The sequence below is a fragment of the Ambystoma mexicanum genome, chromosome 12, assembly GCF_040938575.1.
Source record: "Ambystoma mexicanum isolate Mex_15411 chromosome 12, UKY_AmexF1_1, whole genome shotgun sequence".
Taxonomy (NCBI): domain Eukaryota; kingdom Metazoa; phylum Chordata; class Amphibia; order Caudata; family Ambystomatidae; genus Ambystoma; species Ambystoma mexicanum.
Genome location: NC_090936.1, coordinates 155,676,589 through 155,704,041, shown reverse-complemented (window position 1 = coordinate 155,704,041; position 27,453 = coordinate 155,676,589). Strand labels below are relative to the sequence as shown.

At 46.4% G+C, this 27,453-nt stretch overlaps 1 protein-coding gene across 1 annotated transcript in view; it reads right to left on the bottom strand.

Annotated features, from left to right (window-relative positions):
- The window catches only part of TTLL1 (TTL family tubulin polyglutamylase complex subunit L1), a 500,816-nt gene that overhangs the window by 328,911 nt on the left and 144,452 nt on the right, over positions 1-27,453 (bottom strand). The gene's annotated exons all lie outside the window — the stretch shown is intronic.

Sequence of the window (27,453 nt, the reverse complement as noted above, 5' to 3'; positions counted from 1 at the left end):
TAACAGCGAGATGAGCTTCTACTCATCGGGTCACCAACAATTCTAGGCAACCTCGACAAGCAATACTCGTCCTTTACCATCGACAACATACTGATTGCGGCATCTCAAACTGTCAAGACTCTAGGAGTCTACCTTGACTCAAACCTCACCATGGACAGGCATGTTAATGCCATTGCCTCCTCATCTGCATACTACTCCAAACTCATTTACGCAGCAAGACCCTTCATCTCTTTTCAAAATGGCCTCACTATTGCTAGGACCATGATAGGATCCAGGCTGGACTACTGCAATCCGCTCCTTGGTGGAACCTCTGGCAAAAACATTGCTAAGCTCCAACTTGCCCAGAACAATGCCCTCAGGGCCACCACAGGTTTCTCCAGGAAAGACCACATCTCTGACCTTAGAAGGCAGGTCCACTGGTTGCCCATTAGGCAGAGGATCACCTTTAAAATACTCTCCCTCACCCATAAATGCCTCCACGACCTTGCTCCCCCTTACCTTGCCCAGAGGATTTCACGACCCACCTCTGCCAGGCCCTCTAGACCTGCCTACACCAACCTGATTACTACACCCAAGACCTGCAGAGTATGTGCAGGTGGTTCGAGCTTCCCAGCTCTAGCAGCCTCACACTGGAACTCCCTACCCATGCACCTCAGGGGGATTGACTCTCACTTAGCCTTCCGCAAAGCTTTAAAAACCAGGCTGTTTGTTTAAACCCTCCTGCCAGGATCTCTTCAGGCATACGAACATCATATGTAACTACCCTCCGCTTTCTATCTCTGTAACTAAGTAGCTATGTTCTCTATGTCTACATAATCTTGCTTGCATACACCTTCATGTAACAGCGCCTCGATGTCTATGGGCTGCAGTGCACTCTACAAATGCAATAAATAAGTAAATATTAAAAGGTACATTTTTACCTCTTCAAATAATACAGTAATAATAGTAGTATGGATGAAAGCAGGCGGGTAGGCACCTAATGTGTCTATTTCATATTTTTTATTGCATGAATTCTTACATTATATTTTTATTTTTTGGGAGTAGCTGCTCATTTTTAGGGAGTAAAAGTGCCTGATACACCCCTTATCTTTAGGGCTGGGAGTATGTGTTGAATGGAGGGAGAAGAGAAGATGGGTATGGAGACTGGTGAGAAGAGAGGAAAGGCAAGGGGTGAAGAGAGGGGTGAGCGAGGAGACAGTGTGCACATTGGAGGGACAGAAGGAAAGAAGAGAGCCGAGAAGATGACCAGAAGGCGTGAGAAAGAATGAAAGAAGGGGTAGCATGAGAGTAGAATAGAAGGAGTAGTACAATCAGTATAATGACAGAAAGGGAGCAACTGAGGAAGAGAAAGGACCATGGTGTCAGTCATTGGCACAATAAAACCCACATCATTCTTGTTGAGAATACCTAGGGAGCGGGAGAATAGGGAACCCTTACAAGGTCTTGGCCTTTAGGCCCTTACATAGAGGTAGCTTTCAAGAGCAGCTATTACCGATCGCTTGTTGGAAAACCTGAGCTCGGTTGGAGGGACCCCACAAGAGGCTGAGAGTGGGAAGCTCATAAGTTAACCCTTCCTGCAACCTAAGCATAATAAAAGCTATACATTGTTCTTGCTTTGCACAATACAGGCCCTTCAACCTTTGAAGTCTGGGAGTTTGCAGTGCCACCTGTGACCCACTGTGCTGAGAACATAGGACAACTTTGAGAGAGCTTGAGAACAATGCAACGCCAGTAAAAGGCAAATGGAGAGGAGATATAGGGTGAAAGACTTGAGGGGATATACTATAGAGAAGGACAGAGTAGAGGAGCCAGAGAGGTTTTTGGAGGAAACAGAACCATTTGGCATATGCTGGCGGGAAAAGGACCAGCTACAGTACCACAAATGCTGCTGAAAATATGTGATGTATATGACACATAGTTGAGAACCTAGCATCAGAATAAGTGAAAAGCTAAGAAGAGACTTGATATACGATATGATGGGTATTAACCACATTATAAATAACCTAACTGTTTCTAAGCGCTGACCCGGGGATCGGACCTGTGTTGCTCCATGCCGTCTTGCTTCCAAGGCAAGCACGTTGCCCCTGAGCTATGCTCCCGAGACACAGGATTGCATGCTGGGTAATGAATTCGAATTCCCAGGCCAAGTTCAGCAGTGGCAAAGTGGGAGAAATGGAGATGCATGCTGGGACACGTCGTCTTAAATCCAATGTGCTACTAAGAGAAAACATATGAAGTGAGATTAACATTTAATGCATGCTGTGTGAACATTGGCAATTTCCCAGCAAAGTCCAACTAGAGACTAAAGGAGAGGGAGTTGCGACTAAGAGAAAGCATAAGAAAGACTTGAAGATTGACTAAATGCTGGGTCATGTAGTCCAGTTCCACAGGCCACGTTTAACAGAAAATAACTGAGTGAGAAAATGTGAGGAGAGAGAAAAAAAAGAGCAAAACAAAAAGAGAAAGAGGGGTCTTCCAGTTAAACTAGAAGAGACAGAGGTGGATCTGGTAACAAATCCTGATAAAGTAAAGGTGAAATTATGGACGACAGACTGGATTCAAACCCAAGAGGAGGCAAGAGTATAAACTCTTATCACCCTAAACATGAGGTGAGAGCACACAATATGCTGCCTATCTATCTATGTAAATTCCCCAGCAGTTATTTTAGGGACCAATTTATACGAGTGCGTCTGAATTTCCTCTTGACAGAGGAAGGCTTGGCCTCACAGGCTGGGATGGAGCAAACAGATGTTGGTTGTAGGTATTGCAGCGATAGGAATGAAACAAACAGTAAAACATATGTTGTTATTTTGTACTGGCCTAACTGCTCAGAGAACCTTACATTTCGTGCTGATGTCAGCAGCTTAACTCCTGTGGAGTGGTGGTCAGTTTTAATAAGCAGGGAGAAAATCACAATGGTTTTAGCAACAGTTACATTTTAAGAGGGGGTTCTTAAATGAAACATGCATGTTTTAAATTAGCAGAAATCTGTATAAAGTAAGATGAATTGATGATAATGTTTTGTTATGATGTGTGGATGATTTTTTGATTAACTTAAGTGAATAATATGTTGGTGTAGTGGATAATTGCTAAAGGCTTGTAATAAGTCAAATGCAAAAATAAAACTAGATTTAAAAAAAAGAATGAGAAAGAGAAAGATAGGGAGAAAGGGGGGAGGGAGAGCAGGAGAGAGGCGGAGAGAGCATGAGCGAGAGAGGGGGAGCGGGAGAAAATACACTTTTACTTTGGTCTTTAATTTGTCTTTGTTTATCAAAGTATTACATTCTAATGTATGTTGGGAACCAAAGTCCTATCAAAGACCACAGTCAAAAAAGCCAAAATGCATGTTGGGAAACAGTCATACCAGACGCCGAGTCCTCTGGTTAAACAGATCGAAAAGCATTTGGAAAAAATGTATAAGAATCACTGTGAAATCTAGGTGTAATGGCCCCTTTCTAAATATCTAGCCCTTTACTTATGAGTGAAGGTTAGAAATGACATCAAGCTCCCAAAGGACAATTCAATTAGCCGTTTACAATTGTTCGTTCAATACAGTTTGATTGCTTATCGGCTCTCCCCTCGACTCACCAGCTGTGATGAACCGCTTGGCTTTTCTTCTCCCTGGAGTCAAGAATGCTAACACAGAGACAAGCGTCTCTCTCCGGCTTGGTTATCAGCTGAGGAGAGTCATGTGTACCGTTGACATCTGCTGCAACACACGCTGGATATTGTTCACGGTCTTACGATGCCTTCTGTGGAGGTTTCACAGGCCTTGGTCGTAAAGGGCAAGATCCCTTTTCTCGTTGTCACCCTCTCGGTTTGCACAGTCTTTCTCCTCCTCTTGAACTGCCGTGCTGAGTTAGCGCTCTTGACGTGCGGTCTGCTTTGCTCGTATTGTGTTCTCGTGCTCCACCTTTTATCCCTGTGTAGAAGGAAAAGGGCCGTCAGGTGTGCGTGATTCTGGTCAATTGCCTGAATTTGCCTGACCCTTGTGTTGGGACATGTCAAGTAAATGGCTCAGGTGTTAGTCCGTGGTCTTTTGTGATATGCAAATGTGTTCGCGTCGGAAACAGGGGGAAGAGGGATAGAGTGTTTGCGTATCCTACGTGGTAGGTTGGGGAAAAGGTGTCATATGAAGGGGAATACTGCGTTTCACCCATCGGTGTCCCACTCCCACTACCGAGGGCCCCCAATCCAGGTGAACTCTTTCCTCCTGGATCGACCCTCCCAGGTCCAACTTGGGTCCTTTCTTTCCAGCACCTCTCTTTCCACATGTGGTGTTCCCCGGAGCTTTAACCTCTCACCCGGACTTTCAACCTTTACTTGGCACCTCTGGCACACCTCATCTCTACCTTCTCTTCTAACGCTCCGTGTTATGCCAATGACACTCTGCTCTCCTTCAGGCTCCCCTCAGGCTCCTCTCCTCTTGCTCATTCGTGACTGTTTATCTGCTATTGAGGAATGGTGCGCCTCCAACAATCTCTGTAAGAATGAGATCGTTCTCATTGGGACCCGTGCTCCCACTTGCTTTCCTTCTTTCCCTCTGGCTGCCCTCCTTGGGCCCTCTCCCTGCACCTTCCTGCAAGGCAAAAAAACCTTGGTGTCATCTTCGACTCCACTCTCTCTCCTCCCCACACATCATGGACCTCTCTAAGAAGTCCCACTACAAGCTGCACTTCCTCAGCGGTATTCTGCCTTTTCTTACTTTCCCCCAGAAGCTCACCGTCTTCAGAGTCCTGGTTCTCTCTAGGCTGGACTACTGCAACAGCCTCTTTGTAAATCTTCCTGCTTCTACTTTTTGGCCATTGTAACTAATCCAGAACAGGACTGCAAAACTTGTCCTTGGCTTCAAGCCCAGGGATCATATCTCTACAGCCCTGAAATCTCTCCAATGGCTCCTGGTGGCAGCAAGGATCAAGTTCAAGACCCTCTGCATTGCCCACAAGGCTTTCTGGGGCCGGGGATCACAATACATCCAACTCTCTCTTCCTAAGCACTCTCCTCGATCGAGCCCTCCGCTCATCCACCTCCAACTTTGAGGGTCAGACGCTTCTCCAGGCAGAGAGTAGGGGGTAGATCTCTCTTCTCGGCTGGTGCCTCCCTCTGAAACAGTCTGACTTCCTTTCTCAAACTTCAGCAGGACCACCTAAGGTTCTGGAAGCAACTCAAGACCTTTCTTTTTTGCTTCTACTTTCTCTCTCTCTCTCCCCTGCTGATGTACTTGTCTGCTGCGCATACCGGTTACCTGGCCACCCTCTGAATCTTAATGGGCACCATGCTCCTACACGACCAGTAGCCCCTTGCACTGCCTCTACGCTTGACACACACTTGGGGACTGTATCTGCAACCCTACAGTCCACTGCCTAATTGCACTTACTAGGGCCGGCAACCCTGATGGCGCTTACTTGAGCTTTAACCATTTCCACCCCCCTACACCCTCCTGGCACTTCTCTCCCAGCCCCCTTGCACTTGCAAGATATGAATGACACAAGGCCTAGTAAGATCGTTGCTTTTGTCCTTCGTACCCCCCCCCCACCCTTGTCTTGTCGCACCTAGAAACACTTGTGTGCAGGCGCATTATACATTACTTATCATATCATGTAAGTTTTATGTCATTTTAAGATAATGATGATCAATGTTTTGTTATATGCGCACACCCATTTATGCATTTATTTTCATTACATTTTATTGGATTTTACGAGTATACACAACATCAACAACATTGCAATATTCAATGATAGTACCAATACAGTAATACAGTTTTACGCCGTGAGCTAGTCCTGTTTCAATGGCTGGGCCGCGGTTCCAATTTATCAGTGTCCATGCCTTTTCACATTGCCAAGGGAGGCCCCATGTGCCCTGGATTCTCCCCTCCTGTTTCTTTGGCTTAATAGTTTGCGCTGCCTTGGAGCCATCTGGTAAGTGGAGGTCTTCTGGTGAGAGCTGGAAACTTTGCTGCGTAGTCCATAAATGGGGCCCATAAGTTTAGAGCTTTGTTCAGGAAGCCTGACCGGATTGCTGTGACCGTTTCAGCGACGGCTATGTCCCAGCATTTGGACCATCATAGTGCTACTGAGGGTCCGTCTGCGTTTTTCCACAGCCGAGCCATCACAATTTTTGTTGCTAATGAGGAGGTGCGTGCACAGGCGAGGTATTGGGCCCTAGAACGGGAGCGCCCCTCCCCCCGTTTCACCCAAGAGGATTATGCCGGGGTGCCAGGGGATGGATAACCCGGTTATTTCCTTGATATGGTTCGTTACCTCTTTCCAGTATGCCTCTGTTTTCGGGCAGGACCAGACCATGTGGAATAGGGTGCCTCGGGTGGGGCATCCACGACAGCAGTTCGCGGGGATATCCGGGATGGCCATGTTTAGTTGAGCAAGAGTGACCTAATACCTGTAGCAGAGTTTGTAACCCCCTTCCCTGTTCGTGATGCACTGTGTGCTTTTGTGTAGCCTCATCCAGATTTCCTCCCAATCCTCACATCTACTTCCTGGCCCAGGTCTTTCTCCCATTCAAGCATATGTCTTTCTTTTTTAGAGGGGTCTGATCTGTCCAAAAGCAGATATAGCGCTGCGGTTCTACCTCTCGCAGCTGGGGATGTTAGAGTTCCAACGCTGGCAACTCTCTAGTGCTTTTTTCCCCCCCCCCCCCAACTCCTCTGTGGGACAACCAGTGCCGAATATGGGCATAATTAAATCTTTCCCGTTCACCCACTCCGAATTTTGCCTTGCATCTCTCGAACGATATGGGGAGTCCCTCCTCCAGGAGGTCCCTCATTTTTAATAGTCCCCCCTCTCTCCTAGGTTCAAAGCCAAGCGGTGGATTGCCTGGTGAGAATTTGGGGTTGTTCCAAATGGGGGTAAGAGGACCCAGTGTACCCTGGACGCCCCATTTCCAGCTCACGGCTTTCCAACTGCGGACGGTTGTGTTTATTGCGGACAGAGGGCCGCTGTTTATCTGGGGTTTTATATTTGGCAGGTGTGGGAGGTCCGATAGGGCAACCGGGCACCAGGCCTCCTCCAGCTGATTCCACATCGGCTGATCTTCCGTTTGAACCCAGGTGTATGCATGTGACAACTGCGCCGCAAGGGCATACCTAGCTACATCGGGTACTCCCAACCCCCCCCCCCTGTGCTTTCCCCCGCACCATGATCTTCCTTCCAATTCGAGCCCCCCCCCAAACAAATTCCTGTATTTTCTTTTGCAGGGCGGAACCTGGGATATGAACCGGTAGTGCTGTGCAGTAGTACAGCCACCTGGGGATTATATTCATTTGTATGGCTGTGATCCGCCCAAATCAGGAGATTTCCTGGGCCTTCCATCACTTTAGGTAACTGTGGAATTTGTTAATCAGCTGCGGGAAGTTACTTGTGTACAAGCGTGATGGGTCTTTAGTAATTTGTTCCCCGAGTTAATCAATCGCTCCTTTCGCCCATGGGATTGGCATTGGGGGGTTAAGGCTGTTTCTTTCTTGCTTGGGGAGATTACCTGCTAATGCTGAGGATTTATCTAAATTAACCCTGAACCTGGAGACCACTCCGAACTCCCCAATTTCCTCCTAGAGGGACCCCAGGGAAGCCGCCAGGTCTGTTGCTGTTACTAGGACATCATTCGCACATAGAGCGATTTTATATTTGTGGTCTCCCACGGTGATCCCCTTTATCTTCGTGTTCTGCCTAATTCCCGCTGCGAAGGGCTCCATGGATAGAGCGAAAATCAGAGGCGAGAGTGAGCAGCCCTGCCTAGTGCCCCTAGTTATGCGTATTGCCTTGGACCTAGTGGCGTTGACCCGTATTTGTGTGGTGGGTACCTGGTAGTTGGCCATTACCCATGTTGTAAAATTGGGGCCGAAGCCGTAGTGCTCTAACACACTCCGAATATACCCTCAGTCCACCAGATCAAAGGCTGTATGTGCGTCCAGGGATAGGACTGCCATTCCCACACCCAGCCTATGAGCGCTTTCAATGAGGGCTATCATTCGCCTTATATTGTCATGGGTCCCCCTCCCTGGGATAAATCCTGTTTGGTCCCAGTCTATCAAGCTCGGAAGAGTCGCCCCCAGTCTGCGTGCAAGGATCTTTGCGAAAAATGTTCCATCATTGTTCAGTAGTGTGATTGGCCGTTAAGACGCAGCCAGCTCGGGGTCTTTCCCGGCTTTATGTAGCAGCACTGTGAGCGACTCTGCCATTGATTTAGTGACTGATTTGGATGACAGGAAGGAATTGAACAGGGCTGACAAATGCAGTGCTAGTGTGCGCCATATTTTATATTATATATATATATATAAATAAGTTTGTGGTTAATCCGTCTGGGCCCGGCGCAGTATTCTTGAGGGATTTAATGACCTCAATAGTTTCTTCAGTTGTAATAGGGGATTCCGGGGATGCCAGTTGGGCATTGTTTTGAGGCCGGATGGTTCGCAGGTACTCTTATATGCCGACCAGCGGTGTAGGCTGCCCTGTGATAGCTTTGTGGTGTCGCACCAGCTTACTAATTTTGTCTGCCTCTGAGTAGTGGGTCTTGCCGTCAGCTCCCACTAGTTTGAGGATATTGTTCCTACTATGAACCTTTTTAAATTTTTGTGCCATTACCCTGTTCGCCTTATTCCCTTTGCTATAGTAGAACTTCTCGTGAAGGCTAGTGATTTTGCCGTCCGATCGGCCCAGTGCATTTCCAGTGCTATTTTGGCTTTCCTCAGGGCCCTCTCTATTTTCTTGGAACTTTGGGATTTCAGCTCCACTTCCCAGTGCTTTACCTTTTCCTCAAGTTTGGCTGCAGCAATGTTCGAGATCTGCCTCTGTTCTGCCCCTGAACTGATTATGGACCCCCAGACCACTGCTTTCATAGCGTCCCATACAATGTTGATGGGGGAGTCATCGATCGTTTTCTCCCTAAAGTAGTTGGTTAGAGTTTTGCCAATTTCCTTTCTGATGCACTCATCTAACAGTAGGGGGTCGTTCAGTTTCCAATGTCTCTGGATGGGGTGCCTTTGGCCAGATATGCTGAGTGTTGCGGTTACTGGGGCGTGATCGGAGATCATACATGTGTGAATCTCTATTTTATTTAAACACGGGTATAGGACCACGGAGATTAGTAAAAGGTCTATTCTTGATAACCCTCTATGTGCACAGGAGTAGTGGGTGTAGTCTCTGGATGCTCTGTTGAATAACCTCCAAGCATCGACCGATTCGGTTTCCCAGAGCAGCTTTGCCAGGGATAGTGCTTGTGCGAAGTCTGCGTTTGTGGGAGGCAGAGTTTTGTCCACTTGGGGGTTTGGCGTTGTATTAAAATCTCCGCCCATAATCAGGTGCCCCTCCTGAAAGGCTAAAATGATTGGAATTAATTTGGAGATGAACTTGCTTTAAGACGTGTTGGGTCTGTAGATTGTAATAATAGTAATAGGCAGTTCCTCAAATAGCCCCTTTAGTAGGAGGAAGCGTCCTCCCGGAACTCTCCTCACCGTGATCTTTGATAGAGGGACCCTGTCACTCAGCAGAATTACCACCCCCCTTTTCTTCTGTCCAGACGTGGTGAAGTAAGCTTTTTTATATCTGCTGAATCTGACTCGATGTTCATATGCCTGCAGTAAGTGGGTTTCCTGGAGGAGAACTATGTCTCCGGCTAATTGCCCCAGCCTGTGTTCCACTGATCTGCGTTTCCTTGGGGAATTCAAGCCCTGGACGTTCCAGATGAGGATTATCACTTTGTTTGTGTCAGCCATCCCTTCGATCTTCGGCATTGGCTATAATGAGCTCTTTGTCTCCTGGATATTCCAGATCATTTGAATGCGGGGCGAAACCACTGCATTGGCCTAGCGTAGGCGATGATGTATCGTGTTGTGAAGTTGGCTGAGAAGACGGACCATATGTGTCCCGTCTCTCAGTGATTTGAACTTGTCCCTCCTTGTCCCTCTCCCACCCTCCACCACCCCCTTTTTGGCCTAGTAGGGAAAACCTCATCCTACTACCAATGGGTAACTGGTGGCGCGTGTGCCCCGGAAGGTGGCCAACTGGGCCGCCGAAAACCAAATAAGACTCAACTCAAACATAGTTTCTGCACTGTAACAGTATGGGTAGGTTCCTTTTGCGAGGAATTCAGATTGCCTTCAGTCGCTGACTCTGTGAGGACCCCTTCATCCGAATTTGTGAGTATCGCAGAGCCCACGGAACTTGATTGGCAATCGATATTGCTGCTGTTAATCCTGGGTTGGACACTTTCCGGGGAGGGCCTCGGAGCCTGCGCCTTCTACCGACTTTTGTCCAGGTTGCTTCCGATTGTTTTCTGGGGGCTGCAAGGCCTGCTCCCACCGATTCTGACTCCTCCTCTCCCCCGCCAATGCCCATCAATTTATCTGCCTCCTTTGGTGACTGAATCTGTTTGAGCCCCCTCCCAGGAGAATCGCACAGAAGTCAGGAAACCCCAGCGGTATGGAATCTTCCTTTTGCGCAGCCATTCCGTGAGTGCCTTCATAGCTTTTCGTTTTTGAAGAGTGGAATTTGCTAAGTTCTGATAGAGGGAAATTGTGGATCCTTGAAAGGTGATTTGGTGCATTGTTCTTGGCTCTCGCATGAGCTCTTCCTTGACTTGAAAGAAATGTACTCTCACAACGACATCTGGGGGGTGAGCCGAAGCCTGTGTTGGGGTCGTTCTGTGGACTCGGTCCAATTCCAATGGCGAGTTGTCAGGGAGAGTGATTATGAATCTGAGCAAGTCCGACGCATAGCTCTTTAGGTCTGCGTCTGAGATTGAGGATGGAATCGCCACAGGCGGATGTTTCGTCGGGAACGGTTCTCTGCATCCTCCTGCTTTGCTTCTAGGAGGTCGCATCTCGCTTCTAGGGCTGCAATTCTATCCCAGCCTTGTTCCCATTCGAATCTTTGGTCACAGATCTGTTTCAATTTCAGCGGCGCAGTATTCCACGGCTACCACTCTCTTATCGAGGGAGCTAATCTTTTTCGTGACCTCCTCCGTGCTTTTTTGAATTTCTTTCGTTAGTGCAGATAACAAGTCTTGGAGATCGGTTTTTGTGACGATATGTGCTGTGTTATGGGCTGCTGAGCTATGGGTAGAGCTGGTTGCTGGATCCTCTGGTGGGTCCCCATCTTGGACCTTTCAGTGGGGGTGCTGGTCATCAGGGGGGCGATGTCTGTTTGCCTAGATGTTTTCCCGCTTTTTGCAATTACGCTTGTACTTGATGCTTTAGTTGTGCGAGATGCAAGATGCCTCTGGCGCCTCTGCCCGCGTGGGGTCTGTTGGTGTCTGTGATGGCGCCACACCTCCCAAACATTGGCTCCCTCCACAGGGCGATGTTTGATAAGCCTAGCCTAAGGAATGTGAAGGAGGGTGATCTGGCGGTCGCAGTGATTTTAGCCTTGGGGTTGGAGGGTGCTGCCGCTGGTTCTTTGTGCTTTCACCTGGCCGCGGGCATCCCTCTAGGTAGGGGAGGCTCAATGAGCAAGATAAAGTCCGCTGATGAACAGACCAAAGAGCGGGAGCCTTCACGGGTCTGAGTTCCCAGCCCCACCGCTATATCGTGGGTCCCCTTGACAAAGAGGTCCTTATTAGTTCCTCTTGATGTATACAGGCTGGCTGTAGGAGGGATCTTGTAGGGGGAGAGGAACTGGGCCCTCTGCCGTGGTCGTCCAGGTGAATATACCCATTTGTTATATGAGGGGAGGTCCGGGGCTGATGTGGGAAGCAGGCCTGGGTTTCGTGCAGGCCGAGGCAGAGCCTCCCCCTCCCCAGTCTCCTCACCTCGCTTGGTCCGGTGTTGCAGTTCCACGGGCCCCCGCCGCTCTGAGTGGCCGCAGGTGATTACCTGCAGGGCGCAACAAACCCGGATCTGTGGGCGGCTGGGCAGATCGGTTTGCGCTGCAGATGTTTGTGGCAGGCGTCAAGCGTTAGTGCTCCGATCCGATCTACCGGAGGTGGTCCTGTGTTGCAGCTCTGAGGCGATCAGTACTGCCGGCTGATAAGCTGATGGGGCCGAGCTGCTGGTTCACTACTGCTCCAGGACGTCTGGCGCGAGGCTACAGGCACAACAATGCAATGGTCCTCCTCTGGCCCCTCAGGCGAGCGCAGATGCAGCTGGTGGGACGTGGGGGACCCTGGATTGCAGCGAGGTGGGTCCATCCATGTGCCGAGCGTCCAGCGGGCTCTGGTATGGGGCGCTCTGCACAGTGAAGCCACTCAGCAGGCTTGGGGATTGCTGCCTCCTGTTGCGCATCGCGGGCAGAGGGGCCATGCACAATGGTAGAGGGAGAGGAGGAGAGGAACTCCAACTAGGTGCCCCCGGTCCTCGTGTGCAGGTTTCCCACGATGAGGACCCAGGGTGCTGCACAGCCTCATACCGGGCTCCCCTGTGCCTCGGCTGAGCTTGGGAAGGTCCATGCTGTCTGAGGCAGCTGGAGACGTGGCATGTGGTACCTGCAGAGCGGGAATGGTTGCCGCTGCGTAGAAGGAGCTTCATTCCCCTGACTCCCGCGGTCGCCAGGCGTCACAATGGGAGGGAGGCAGTTGAAGTGCTGGAGCATCAGATACAGTGCGGGTGCATGAGCTGATTTTGTTCGGCAGCCAGGGCTGCTTTAGCTCGCCTGCACCTCCCCCTTAAAGCTTGTGTATGGGACGCTGTTTTGCTCTCCAAGAGTGCACGGACAATTATTCATCACCAGTACATTTGTAGAGCAAGAACATAATTTGAACGCAGGTAGGCGAAGCAATAACTCACAACCAGATACGCAGTTAGCGAAATAATTAGCACTTATACGGCTATTTATTCATAGCTTGGAAGCAACAAGTGATTACACAGAAATAAATCACAGAAAGGACAGAGAATTCAAAAGAAAATACATCACTGTGGGCGTAACTGAATCCCTCATCTTGCCAGATGCGGCTGGAATACCCTGGTAGCACAACAGCCCACAGGAAGGTCGGAACAAGGCGTCCCCCCTCTGACTGAGGTCTTTGTGGTTTCCCCCTGACCTTCCCGATAGCTCCGCATATATGCCCTCCTCAAAGGGGATGGCACTTTCTCGAACCTTCTGACATTAACGTTTGCGCATTGCTGAGTGACTGTTGATTGCCGGCCGGTCAACCGACAGTAACCCCAAGGAGCAAAGCTTCCCTCTTCTTCTAAAACTCCACGGAAAACAATTCCATAACTCATAGCAAGACATAACAAAACCAGCTTTCCCAGCATAATGTCCCTGACTGGCTGCATACCAGGTTTAGAAAGCATGTCTTTCAGCAAAGCAAGTACAGCTTTTCACTGAGGCATGGAATAAATATCCATTATGGCTCTGAGTGCCCCCAGAATGCACTGCACACCACCGCCATGTTTTATCTCAAGCATAACAGACGCATGTTGACTGCCGCCATCTTTTGGCTGCGTGGGTCTCGGCTAGGATTTCGGGCCACATCTTAGAGGTCCGACCACGGAGCTGGACCAGGTTTGGGCGACGGCCGCCGAAGCTGTTCCCCCAGCTCCGAGCCACGCCCCCCCCCTATTTAAGCACGTTTTTTAACCAATGAACAGAATAATAAACGGCATTATAAGGGTTTTTAAATAGTATGTAAATGTCCCACTGGATTAAAAGATTTTAGAGACATTATTGAGGGACAGGTTTTAGCAGTGTATGGTAGTTTCTCTGAGAATATATCCCTCAGTGTACTTTTAGGCTAGCACAGGCTCATTATCCGGGGCCCCTTTGGCGTTGTAAAAAGACCATAGTCTTCCTACTACAACAACACCCTGATGTTCATTTTTTTTTTTTTAAATGGGGTCAGAATTCTCATTTTAAAGCATCATTTTCTGAATATATTTGACAAAAACAGATGACATAGCTAGTTCTAAAACAGATCTCAATAAATATTCAAATACTGTAGTTTTAGGCACAGTACCCCAAGTAAAGAATGTTCATCAGCAGCAGCAGATCATTTACTCGCCAATTGAAAAATGGGCAATGTAGCAAAACAATGACTTTATGCAGGGCAGAAAGGTATTTCGCCGCATCACTGGATTGCTGCCTGATAGCAACATTTCCATTCGGGAGTTTCTGCTATTATAAATTAGCACCCGTATCGAAGGCTGGAGCCCCCAACCAGGATCATTAGAATGTTGGTTGGAATTAACTTTTGGTAGTTGTGTTAAATGTTTAGGCTCCATATGTCTGATACTCAGCAAAGGGCTCTTGCTCACCTGGTCATGTGCTCGGCTTCATCTCAATGCTGCACCTGCAAAGTTCTGTTTCTCCCTGACCGCGAGTCATGGCCACTACTGCTTGCTGCTTTTCTTCTAACCCTCACCGACCTTTATGCGCCTCTATTAGTCTCTCTACTCCCTTCTTCACCCTGGATAGCCCCACAGTCAGACGCTGTTCAGCGGTTGTCATGTGCTCTCCCGAAATATCCCCTGTGCAATTATGGACATTGAAATGGGACAACTCCTACGTCTGATGGGAAGAGTGCAACATTTCAAGTTGAAAGCTACCAGCCACACACACAAGTCACCAGCTTCCATTTTGTGAACAAAGGGCAATGATGGATATGATCAAACGCACACGGATCTTATAAGTAACAGGAATTGCCACCAGAGCAGCAACCGTAACAAGAGTCTATTTACATTTCAATCCAGTAATAAAACAGAACAGCAAGTACAGATACGATGTTGAATACTATCTTTGCGTGAAATAAAGAAATTAATGTCAAAACAAAATCAATCATTTTTAATCAGTGTACACTTGGGTGGGAGTGCTGGCATTACGTTTTTTTATCTGGCTTTAGAAGAACAAGTTACTTACCAGCTGGTAACGTTCTTTCGATTGGATGTTCCTCCAACGTATTCCTCATCTTAGATGTATTCCCATCTAGCTTTAGCTTCTTCGGAAAAATAATTTTGGCAGAAGGCGCTGTGCGTTGATGTCATTGAGTCGATGGTCCCTCGAAGGCGACTGTTAGGGAGAATTCTCATTCTATGGCTAATTTCCCTTACCTATAGCGTCCCCCAGAATCTTTGCTGGATTTGAAGGGTTTGTTGTTTTCTCCTGCTAAGAGTGAGACTCTTTTTCCCCACTCTTAGGCATATTTGCTATGCGTGTTCTAGGCTATTTTTTGTGTTTAATGTCTATGGGTTTTTTCTCACCTCCATAGGAACCATCTTTATCCACATGTGTTACACAGCACCCTCCGTGCAGTGACACAGGGGTGTCGTAGCGACCCCCAAACATAGACTCCATACCCTGGGACTGACTACTGTCTCCCAGGGCATGTAAAGTCCCCATTGACTTTACTAGTCAATCTTTATGAACAAAACCAGTACAACCCAACTTACTATGGAGGTACTGACAAGGGTTAATAGTTTTTCCCTTATGTTCATTTTCAATAGGGTACCGTACAGTCCCTCTCAAAAGTTTCTGGCTGGTGGCAGTGGTTACTACCGAAAATATTCGACCGCAAATATTTCCCTATGGGATTATCCCATTGTTCGAGGCTACCACATTTACTGACAGCCTATAACATACCGCAGGTTTATTTTTATATTGACTTTACTCCGGTAGGTTTTATTTGCCAGAACTTTTATATAAATTCTTTCTCGTGTCTTTCTCAAAATTCCTAACGCAGGTCGGGGATCCTTTGTTCGTCCAGGAGCCTCTTCCTCATTTTAAGGTACTTTGTTCCACCAGGCCTCCCTTTCCGCGTGGTAGTGCTAAAGGTGTTTTAAATCCTTTCCCTACCTGTTGGGTTGGCCGCCCCTATCTTCTAACATTGTCTTTTACCTTTTGCATCCACCTTTTCGAATCGTCGTTTAACAAAGACTTGACTGCAGCTACAAAAACATTTTACTCCTGGGATCTTTGCCCTGTACCACTGACTCTAGCTGAATTTGTTAGAACTGCCTTCTCTAGTTTGTTCCTCAACTAGAACTGTGTTGGTGCACCTAATTCTTATAACCACCTTTTCCTTCCTACTTTTAAAACTTGTGAAGTGCCATTTTTGCTTGGTTTTCATTTAAGTATTATACATGCTAAAGTACTGCCTTGCCTAAACTTGTTCACAAACTTATGGGAAGTGTTGCTAGGGTGTTTAAGAAGATATCTCTGTATAACTTGCGTTTTCCTTCCGTTGTGAGAAATTGATAGAGTGCCGTTTGGTTTTCACTGTGCCGTTTTGCTCAGTTTTCACTCTTGCTCAAACTTGCCTACAATTTAACTAGGGAGTTGTGTATACTTTTCTTGACTGATTTTAACTTGCTTTTATAGCTGTGATTAATGTGTTAACTTTGAAGGGTGTAAAATAAATATATATATTCTTTTTACTACAAAGCTTTGGTCAGTGTTTCCTTGTGCCATAGTATTGTAGCCCTAATGTGTACACCCTGAATACTGCTCATCTCCCTCTTGAGATAGGTCTGACTGCTTAGCCACAGCTACCAACTAAATCTTTGTGGTACAGACTGATACCAAAGGGGATTTATTGCTCATACCTGTAGTCTTAATATTCTGTAGTGCTCCCTAAGGGAACTGCACAGGATTCTGCCTAACAGTGACATCATCGGGTATACAAGTAGCACGTGTGGCGCCCGTTGGCCTCAGTTCTGCTTTTCCCCCTCACTCTTGTTCTACTGTGCAGATTGTGCCGTTAGTCAGGTATCAGCCTTGCGAGAGCTGAAGTGGCAACAACCCTGACAAATCTACAGAGGGGTGGGCTGGGAGGGCGATGAGGAATACGTTGGAGGAACATCCAATCGAAAGAACGTTACCAGTTGGTAAGAAACTTGTTCTTCGAGTGGATTGTGCCCTCCAACATATTCCTCATCTTAGATAGACTCCCAAAGCAGTATGGTTAATTCTCTGGAGGAGGGAGTAGATTTTTTGATACCCTTAAATGGCTGAATATAGTACTGCTCTACCAAAATTCAGCTCCTTAGACTGGGAAACATCCAGACTATAGAATTTTGAAAAAGCATGCATCGAAGACCAAGTTGCTGCTTCACAAATGGATTTTATGGGAACACCTCTTTGAAGGGCTGTCGAAGAGGCGATGCCTCTGGTGGAATGGGCCCTTAAGCCTTCTGGTGGGTCTTTCTCTGCTAATCCATTGCATTCTGAAATGCAAAGCACAATCCAACGTGATATGGTTTGTTTTGACACCGATTGACCCAATTTCCTTCCGGTGTAGCCAATGAAAAGTTGATTATCCACTCTAAGCTTGGAAAGCCTAGAAATGTAAAAGCTTAGAGCTCTTCTCGGGTCCAACCTGTGCAATCTTTCCTCCTCCTTACTAGGATGAGGTGGAGGGTAGCATGCGGGTACAACAATTTTCTGATTTAAATGAAAATTGGACACAACTTTAGGTAAAAATGAGTTTTAACCCTTAATACCACACAGTTTAGGGTGGCCCAGAAGACAGTGCCTGCAATTCGCTCACTCTTCTTGCAGATGTTAACGCAACTAGCAAAGCAGTTTTCCATGTCAGTAATCTTAATGGACAAGTGTGCAGAGGTTCAAACGGGGCACACATTAAGAATTTTAGAACCAGATTAAGATCCCAAATTGGTACTTGGAAAGGATAAGGAGGAAACACATGGGTGAGTCCTTTTAAGAATTGTACTACTAAAGGAATTTTGAAATAGGAGCATTCTTCCGACGAGCGCTTGAGGATGGAAAGCGCTGCAAGATAACCTTTAATGGTCCCAACATTTAGACCTCCATGTGCTAGGGACAAGAGGAAGGACAGTACTTCTGGAATAGAACATAGAAAAGGATCAACATTCTTTTCTCTGCACCAGTTGCAAAACTTTTTCCAACGGCAACCGTATAGAGATTTTGTTGCTGGTCTTCTTGCCGAAAGAAACAGCTCCATGACGTCATCTGGAAGGTCCCAATCCTTGTATCTCAGCCTTTCAGATACCAAGCGTGAAGGTTGAGAATCTTGACCTCTGGATGGAGGACCTGACCCTCCATTTGTGAGAGAAGGTCCTCTCTCCGAGGAAGATGTACCGGGGGACAGATGGACATGTCTAGAAGGTCTGGGTACCACGTTCTCCTGGCCCAATCCGGGGCAATTACGATCATGCGGTTTCCGAACTGTCTCAGTCTCCTGATGATCTGAGGAATGACAGGAATCGGAGGGAACGCGTATAATAGTGGGAAGTTCCATTCCACCACGAACGCGATCCCTAGGGCTCCTCTCGGGGGAAATTCCCTTGAGCAATACCTTTCACACTTCCGGTTGATTCCAGTCGCAAATAGGTCTACTTGAGGGGTTCCCGAAAGGGCGAAGATCTCTTGAATAACTTCCTGAGCCAGTTCCCTCTCGTGGGACACCGTGCTCTGCCTGCTTAGAGCGTCTGCCGTCATATTCTCCTCCCCAGCTAGATGAACTGCCGTTTAGGAGATTCCTTTTGAATTGCCCAATACCAGGGATGCATTGCCTCTCTGCACAGAGGTAGTGACCCTACACCTCCGCTTTTGTTTAGATAATGCATCGCCACTGTGTTGTCCGTCATTATCAAGACATTTTTTTCCTCTGACAGATGGTAGAAAAGCAAGCGGCGCTAGTCTGATTGCTCTCGGCTCTAAAGGTTGATGTGTAGTTTGGACTCCGATGGAGACCAGCGATCGCTGATTGTCAGATAGTTGGCATGAGCTCCCCAGCCCATGAGTGAGGAGTCCGTCACTACTGTAATCTCCGGCCATGGTTGCCAAAAATGCTCTCCTTCAGGATATTCTCTGTGCAAGTCCACCACAGAAGATCCTGCCGAACTTTGTTCGGAATCTGGAGAAAATCCGTCATTTGACCTGACAACTGGTACCATTGAGTCTTTAGAGCCCATTGAAGGGATCTCATTCTTAGGCGTGCCTCTGGCACTAGGAAGATGCAGGATGCTATGAGGCCGAGTAACCTTAAGAAGTTGTAGGCCTGGAGATTTTGGGCATTTTGGAATTTGGAAACCATCTGAAGAATGTCTTGAGCCCTCGACTTGGGAGGCAAGCTCTTTCCCAAGGATGTGTCTAATACAGCCCCTATGTACTGGAGCTGTTGGGAAGGTGTAATTTGCAACTTCTTGAAAATGAGGGAGAAGCCCAGTTTGTGGAGGAAGTGGCAGGTGACTTTCAGATGATCCAGTGCTTGCTCAGCAGAGCGCGCCCTGATCAACCAATCGTCCAGGTAAGGGTAGACGTGAATCCCCCCTCTCCTGGTGTGCGCTGCCACCACTACCATTAACTTGGTGAAGACCCTCGGGGCGGAGGTCAATCCTAATGGCAGGACTCGAAACTGATAGTGTGAGTCGCCAACTACGAACCTCAGGTATTTTCTGTGCTTGACATGAATTGGCACATGAAAATAAGCATCCTGGAGGTCCAATGAAACCAACCAATCCTGAAGTTGATGGGCCTGAAGAATCTGAGAAAGAGTGACCATCTTGAACTTGTCCTTCCTGAGGAACTTGTTCAAGTTTCTTAAATCCAAGATGGGTCTCAGTCCTCCATCCTTTTTGGGAATCAAAACATATGGGGAGTACCATCCCTTGTTCCTCTCCGCTACAGGTACTGGCTCTATAGCACCTTTCTCCAGCAGGTTTAGAACTTCCTGCTGTAGGAGCGGGTCTGAAAACGTCAAAGGGTGTCTCCCTGGTGGATTGTTTTGAGGCTGCGTTAGAAAAGGAAGGTAGTAACCTTGGGCTATTATTTCTAGAGCCCAAACATCTGAAGTAATGGCTCGCCATTTTTGCAGATGCTGCGACAGCCTGCCTCCCACAGGTGTCTTGTGATGCAAGTCCTCTAAGTGGTTTTGTGGCGGTTGCTGTAGCTGCTGATGGTAAAGAGGCTGCAGCTGGAGCTGGCTTTGCACGCTTTCCTCGTCCACCACGAGTGGCCTTTCTCTGGCCCCTTTGACTGGCCATTCCTCTCGCCTTTCCATATGAGGAGTAGTAATGATAGGATCCTCCCCTCCAAGATTATCCTGCGCACGAAAAGGCTGAGATTGCCTAATAGCAGCTCCTAAAGACTTGGCAGCTGCTTTTGAGGCTTGCAACCTCTCAACCTCTCAAGGCTCTCGTCAGCCTTGCTGCCAAAAAGGCGAGACCCGTCAAAGGGCATGTTCAGAAGGCGGTTCTGTACGTCTGGTGCAAAACCCCACTTCCATAACCACGCAAATCTGCGTATTACCGTACTAGTACCCATGGACCTGCTCACACTATCTGCAGTGTCCAATCCAGATTGAAGAGATTCCTGCGTAGCCTCCTTTCCATCTCTAACAATGGCTAGGAATCCTTCCCTTTCATCCCCTTCTGGTATGTGCTCTGCCGCCATTGCAATGCACTCCCACAGAGTGTACGAAACCTTGCCAAGGCACATGTGGAGTTGACTGTTTTTAACGCCATACTCCCAGCTGAAAATACCTTGCATGTCCAGCCATCCACACGCTTGTCGTCCCTGTCCAGAGGAATAGAAGAGTACGCCATTTTATTTGAAGCTGTGGCTGCCTGGACCACCAGACTCTCGGGAGTGGGATGTTTAGACAGATAGCCGGGGTCGCCATTGGCAGGGCGGTATTTTGAAGTAAGGGATTTATTCACTGGAGGAATAGAATCTGGCGTCCCCCAATTCTTGGCCACCCTATTTTTCAAGGCTACATGGAAGGGTAGGATTGGATCTTCGGTGGGACCATGGTCCAATATATCAGTCAAATCATCCTGGATGAATTGGGTTGGTGGTCTAGCTCATCCTAAATAATCGACCACCTTTGTCATTAGTTGACAGTATGAAGGACTGGCATGCTCTCCTGGTTCTGGCCTGCCAAAATCTGTTTCAGGAGATGTATCAATGCCACTTGCATTATGTAAGGATTCCACCAGCTCCCTCATCCTGCTTTCTTCAGAAATCAGGCATTCTGGGACATTTGGGGTACCATATTCCAGTCCAAAGGGTACATTCTCCTCATCTGATCTCTCCTGTTCCTCTGGGAGAGGTGTGTTAGTGGACCCAGAAGCCATTACAGTCTTTGCAGCCTTCTCTTTTCTTTGTTCTGGCTGAATTGGCTGAAATGGAGCCTTTGGAACTTGGCACCGAGGGCTTCCGGGTCGACGTCGACAAAGGCATCGATGGTGCCGACGGAATAGTGGTCGTCGACTGAGCCGGCTTCGAGGGCGTTGTGGCGCTCTACGAAGATTTGCCCTTCGAGGTGCGTTGGGTTTCGGACGGCGTCGGTGACCTCGAGTGGTAGACTCGACTCCAGCGGTCTTTCTCGCTCAGCGTCCTGGAAGGTTCTCTATCCTTCCTTCTTCCATCACCCGGGCTCGAGGGCGTGCGAGTGTCAGAGCGCTGACGCTCCCTGCCAGCTTCCGAAGAAGGCGCGGACCAAGGCTTTGCTTTTTCGAACACCTCCATCATTTTAACTCTGAATGCTTCCCACTCTTGGAGGAAGAATGTTTTGGGGGCATTTAATTCTTTTTGGGGATTCGTCCGAGGACGAGGTGGACCTGTGGCCTCTTTTCTTTGATTTTTTTCATCGACGACGAGCGATGGGAATCGCTTCGGGACCTGGACCGATGCCTTTCGCGTCAAGGAGACTTCTCCTCATGGGACCTCGACTCGACGCTAGAGGCTTTCCGGTCAGATTTACGACCTACCTGTAGTTTTCCCTTCCTCTCTTGCAAGGTTTTCCCCGTCATCGCCTGACACTTCGTACAGGCCACCATGTCGTGGCCTTCCCCGAGACACCACAGATATTCCCGGTGCGGGTCAGTGATAGACATTTTCGAACCGAAAGATTTACACTTTTTGAAACCCTATCGCAGGGTTGTAGTCGGCGTCGATGACAAGGACATAGCGATATAGATTAGTAATATTCACTGCGTCACAGAACTCAAGGCGTGCCGAATCTCCAAAGCAACATGTACCGCAGAAAAATGGAAATGAGGCCAACGGACGCCGTGCGTGCTACATGTATACCTATTTATTCCCATTGTAGTGATGAGGACTTAACGCAACACTCTATAGAAGAACAGCCACTGGATATAAACCTGCCTATGAGAGCTGATAATACTAGACTAAGCTGCCCGCCCTCAGAGTGGCAAGTAGTGCAAGGTCGCCGTGCTTCCACTATGAAAAAGGAAGTTCTGTCCTCAAAGGCTACTACTTCGAAATTGAACCCAAAATTTACAACTAACCAACGTAACAAGCAACGCTGCTCTCGACTGAGGCCACAGGACCAGCTGCAGCACCGCACAAAGGATGGCAGGTGTAAATTGAGACTGCAAAACATACTTAAGGATGATAATGATCTGAATCTCAACCGTGCAAATGTTCTGCGGTTATTTAAGCACATTCCACCACTTCGACTGATTGAATCAGATGATATTAAAATAGTCGAGTATGTGACAGAAAGTGCCTCTGATGCGGTGCTCCTTCATATTGATGCCGCTGATGTACGTAACAATCTTCTCAAGGCAGCTGAAGATTTTCTGTTATTCGGCTTTGATATCTCAGTTGAACCAGATGTGGACAGGAGTAGCTCAAATCCTGCACAGACGATTCAAGGCTTAACATCGAAAAAACAAACAGTTGTGAAATCTGTTCGCCATAGTATGACTTCTGAAATACGCCAAGGTGAATCTCGTCGGTCTGAGAAACAACTGGTGCATCAGAGACAACAGAAGCAGGAATAGCCATGATTGGGATCGCAGGAAGCAATCTTCTCGATCCTATCATGGAACACTCGTGGCTTTCAACATTTGTTTGAGGACTTCGACATTCCATTGGATGATGTGTTTGTAATTTGTCTGCAGGAAACTTGATGCTCCAATGAGAGATGGCTTCAATATATTGGTCAATCCTGCAATACAAAATACTCGGGCCGACCATCGGCAGGACTATTGACAATGGTTCGGATTTCACAAGTGTGGTCTTCTCCCATTTGTTTTAATCCTAATCCCTATGTTCAAGGTTTAATTATGCAAGCATGTTCAGATACTCCAAATACAGTTGCAACTCTGTTGATCATAAATTGTTACTGGAATCCGGCCAAAATAAAAGTTACAGAGTTTACCACAGCGATCAACGGTTTAATGGAAGAGGCAGCCATGCAATACAATAACTTGAGCATTATATGCTGCGGTGACCTAAATGGCTCGTGGTTTAAATACGATCTCCACAATCAAGCTTATAGCCAGATTCCATATGAAGAGTTAGGTGAGAAAGAACAACGTTGGTCAGATATTATGGAGTCGTTTGACTGCGTTTTGTTGAACGGCAATGTGCATGGTTATATTCCAGCTCAGGCCACATGGCATCCTGAATCCATGCACAGTATAATTGACTATTTCTGTGTGTCTAGTAACCTGGGGTCAAGGATTCTTACACTGCATTCACTGACAACGACTAAGAGCGATCATTCGCTGTTGAAACTCAAATGTCTTTTGGCGGTGTCGGATTCTTTGTCCCCATACCCAGCAGCAGTTGAAGTAAACATGAGCGGAAATCGATTAAGACTGAGTGCAAATGAGATCCGTGCTCTAACGGCTAATCTAAGTGATTTGACAGACGCTGTGGATTATACTCTGCTTCTACAGAATCATATCATTTTGATCAAAGATAGCGCTCAGCAACATAAGCTGCATATTCACCCTTTTAGTAAATTGCTGGATGTTAAAAAGAAAGATCTAAGAAAAGATGTCCGTAAAATAAAAATGCAAAAAAATGTACCACCTAAGACAATGCTGGAGAATGTGAAGGCCAGACGAGCGATTTATAGATATTAGTTGAAATCCCATAAAGTGATTGTAGAACAGGATTCTGCCGAGTTTATGATGAAACTGATGATTACAAAGAACACACGCGACATCTGGCGAATATTAAATAGGGGCCCCTTTAACGGTTCCAATTCTACGCAGAACACAATTTCTGGGGATACCTGGTGTAAACACTTTAGGTCAGTGTTCAATAGCCAGCTGAAGGTTCCCAAATGGAAATCAGTGGTTAGATTGGGTCCCTGGGACGTCCAGATGTCGCTGTCAGACATCATTGACGCTATTAAGTCACTGAAAAATTCTCGCGCTGCTGGTCCGGACATGATAAGTAATGTCAGACTAAAAAAAAATCCACAAATCTGGGCACCTTTTATTGAGTGTTTGTTCCACAAAATCGCAAAATCTAAGTGTTTGCCTAAATCATGGTTAACAGCAATCATAATTCCAATCCATAAGAAGGGCTGTTGGGATGCACCTGAAAACTATCGTCCCATAGCCCTATTGGACTCTATTGGAAAACTCTTTGGTTCTAATTTGAGAGGTAAATTGGTGAGTTGGGCTAAAAAGGCGGGAATCCTTGATATCCGGCAAACTGGGTTTTCAAAAGGTACAGGTGTGGAAGTCAACCTTTCAATTTTGACAGCCTTGAAATATCATGCATTACAGAGTAAAACCAAATTGCATTTAGCCTTTATAGACATGAGGCAAGCATGTCCTATGGCCCTTCTTACTAACCCAATTATTGGCGTTACATATTGATACCTCTTTTAGAGTACGCCTTAACAAACAAGGCATATTATCTGACAGCAATCCAACGACAAGGGGTGTTAAGCAAGGCTGCCCATTGGCTGCTGATTTGTTCAAACTATTTTTGGCAAATCTCCCACTATTCTTGGAGCAAGCTCATTGTTTTCCTCCATGTCTAAACGGAACTCCAGTTCGGTATATTGCCTATGCTGACGATCTCGTTCTGATCGATAGAACACAAATCGGCCTTCAATGTTTGCCAAGTTGCCTCTATGAATATATAGTCGCAAATGAATTGGCCATTAACACAGATAAAACTAAAATTGTGTCGATTGGTTCGCTATCGAGTAGAAGAGATTGTGCATTTAAATGGGCGGTAGGTGGTCAACAGTTAATGTCTGTTAATTCGATTCGCTATCTAGACATCGAATTTAACAGTTCAATCGGAGAAGTCCAATGGCTAATTGCGTTGAAACTGAAAGCAGTAAGACTGGCACTGCAAGCAGCCCAGATCAATAAAAACTTTGGCAAATTTTCCTTATCCCCGGTGATAACGTTCTATCGTCAAAAGGTTGTTCCTATTTTAACGTTTGGTGCTGAAGCGGGATGGAATATCAGTGAACAAAATTGGAATATTGTAGAGGGTCTTTTTTGGAAACGGGTTCTCAACCTCCCGAATTGTATTCCAATTATAGCAATACGTCACAAACTTTCGTTAAATTCTCTTTTTTCAAATGTTGTCTGGAAGTCCATCTCGCTTTGGCGCAAGATGAGAGAAGTGGGTGGAGCGCCAGCGTATAGAATATTTACTGCCTCTGATGATTCGAAAATTAGCAACCTGTTGGACCAATGGAGCTCAAGAGTGCAAGAGTGGATTGTAGCAGCTGACATTAATAATGTCGACCTGTTTTCACGCCCAAAAGTGGCAAAAAGAAAATTTGAAACTTGGGCATGGATTATAAATGTTGAAAGATACTCAAATTTCGATCTTTCTAATAAGTTAGTTATTGTTAAAAAAAAATTAAACTCTCAACAACTTGACCTCCTTCAGTGCTACAATCGTCATTATCGGGAACAATTTCTTTGTTTCCGTTTAAACACGTTGAATACGAAAGAAATTCTTTTTCAAAGAATGCAGCCTGCTATAAACAACAATCTGTGTCGATTGTGTGAGGAATCGGTTGAATCTTTGAAACACCCGATTCTAAGTTGTCCAGCAATTGTTGATCTACGTTCTGTTCACCTAGGCGAATATGCCCTGTCCAATGGCGATATGATCACCTGGTGGTGTCTGATATCTTCAGGCCAAAACATTAAACATGTTTGTGCGATTGTACATTTTATGAACGCTCTCCTGAGATGTCCTCCATAATCAGAAGGCTGATGCTCGAAAATGGCAGAGTGATTAATGAACTGCCTAAGTGCGTAATTGTTTAATTGTTAAGTTGAATGTTTAATTGACTTTGTCTGTTTGCTTGTCTATTAAGTGTACTGTATGATACGATGATGCTTAGAAGATCTTCGTTGTTGAAAGCATAGTAAACACAATGATGATTTTGATAATAATGATATGTATTGGATGTGTAGATGATCTGAAACAAAAGTTCTTTTTTTTTCTTTCCATCTTGACGATGGAGGGAGAAAGGAGAAAACTGTAGTTTTTCAATAAAATTTTTTTTAAAAAAAAGATATGTTGAGGAAACGATTTAGCCCCACCACACCCTTCAGACCCAACATTCATCAATTCTTCATCCCTCTTAAACCTCATTTCATAAAAGTGTACTATTAGAAGCAATACTGATAGAAATCTAGAGCTATGGCCATGTGCATTTCAGCACTGATCAGGGTTTTGCACCATTTTAGATAGTTTATCTCCAACATATAAATAGTCAACGCTACATTCTAGAAATGCTTTAATTGTACTCATATTGGGCCATTTCTGTGCAGTTTTTTGCTTAACTACTTGGGCACAAATATGAACAGATATTTGAAAACAAGCTCTGAACTTTTTAAGTAATGCACCCAATTCTGCGCATTTTATAATTTTACGTCTTCTAGCGCAAGGCTTTCTCTGGGTTTATTTTTGTTTTGTAAACAAAAACTAATACGGACAGAGAAAGGGCCAGTTTAAGGATTTTGCACGGGTCAAAATTGGGATTTGTTCACCAGGAGCAAAAAGCAGCTCTTGGATATCGGGCCCAACCAGTTAGACAGGAGCTACTTATGGCGAACAAGGCAATAGTATGTAGCACACAGCAAATAAAGCTGTGCAAGATGCAAACTCTAGCTATTTGTCTATTTTATACTATCCAACATGCTCTAAACGCCCCTTAGGTGAGTTCTATATTCTCCTTAATACACATTCCCAAACATACACACTTAATATCACATAGCTAGGTTGGTATGGCACCACTTGCCACAGGAGTCAAAAGTAGTTTCTGCTAGTTGATGGTTTCCAAGATAACCAGGCTCCCCTTGGCTTAATAGCTCCCAGCTACAGGCAATTTCAAACCCTGATTTTGGGGTCCCAGGGCACAGATGGCTCCCAAATTAAAGAAGTGAGCAGATACAAGCGTCTCTGTTCGCATCGCCCCTCAAGTCCCTGTCAAAACCAACAGTTTGATATGCCCCTCTGACAGCAATGAAAATAAGCATGGAAACTCCTCATGACCAGACCCATTACATTCCTTCTGGACTCATAATAATAAGCAAGTGGCATTTCAAAGGCAACATTAGCAGTCCACAATGACTTTAAGTATGTTACTAAAAGCCACGAAGGGGGTATACAGCCTGCGATATAAATGCAGAACCTGTTATGATCTGTAGCCGAATGAAAACATATGGGCTCCCTGGTAAAGATACAGAACTCTGATTAAACATCATGAGGAAAGTATGTATGGCAGAGTAGAGAGTTACGGGTTTTGAAACCACAATAAAACGTACAAGTCCCTTGT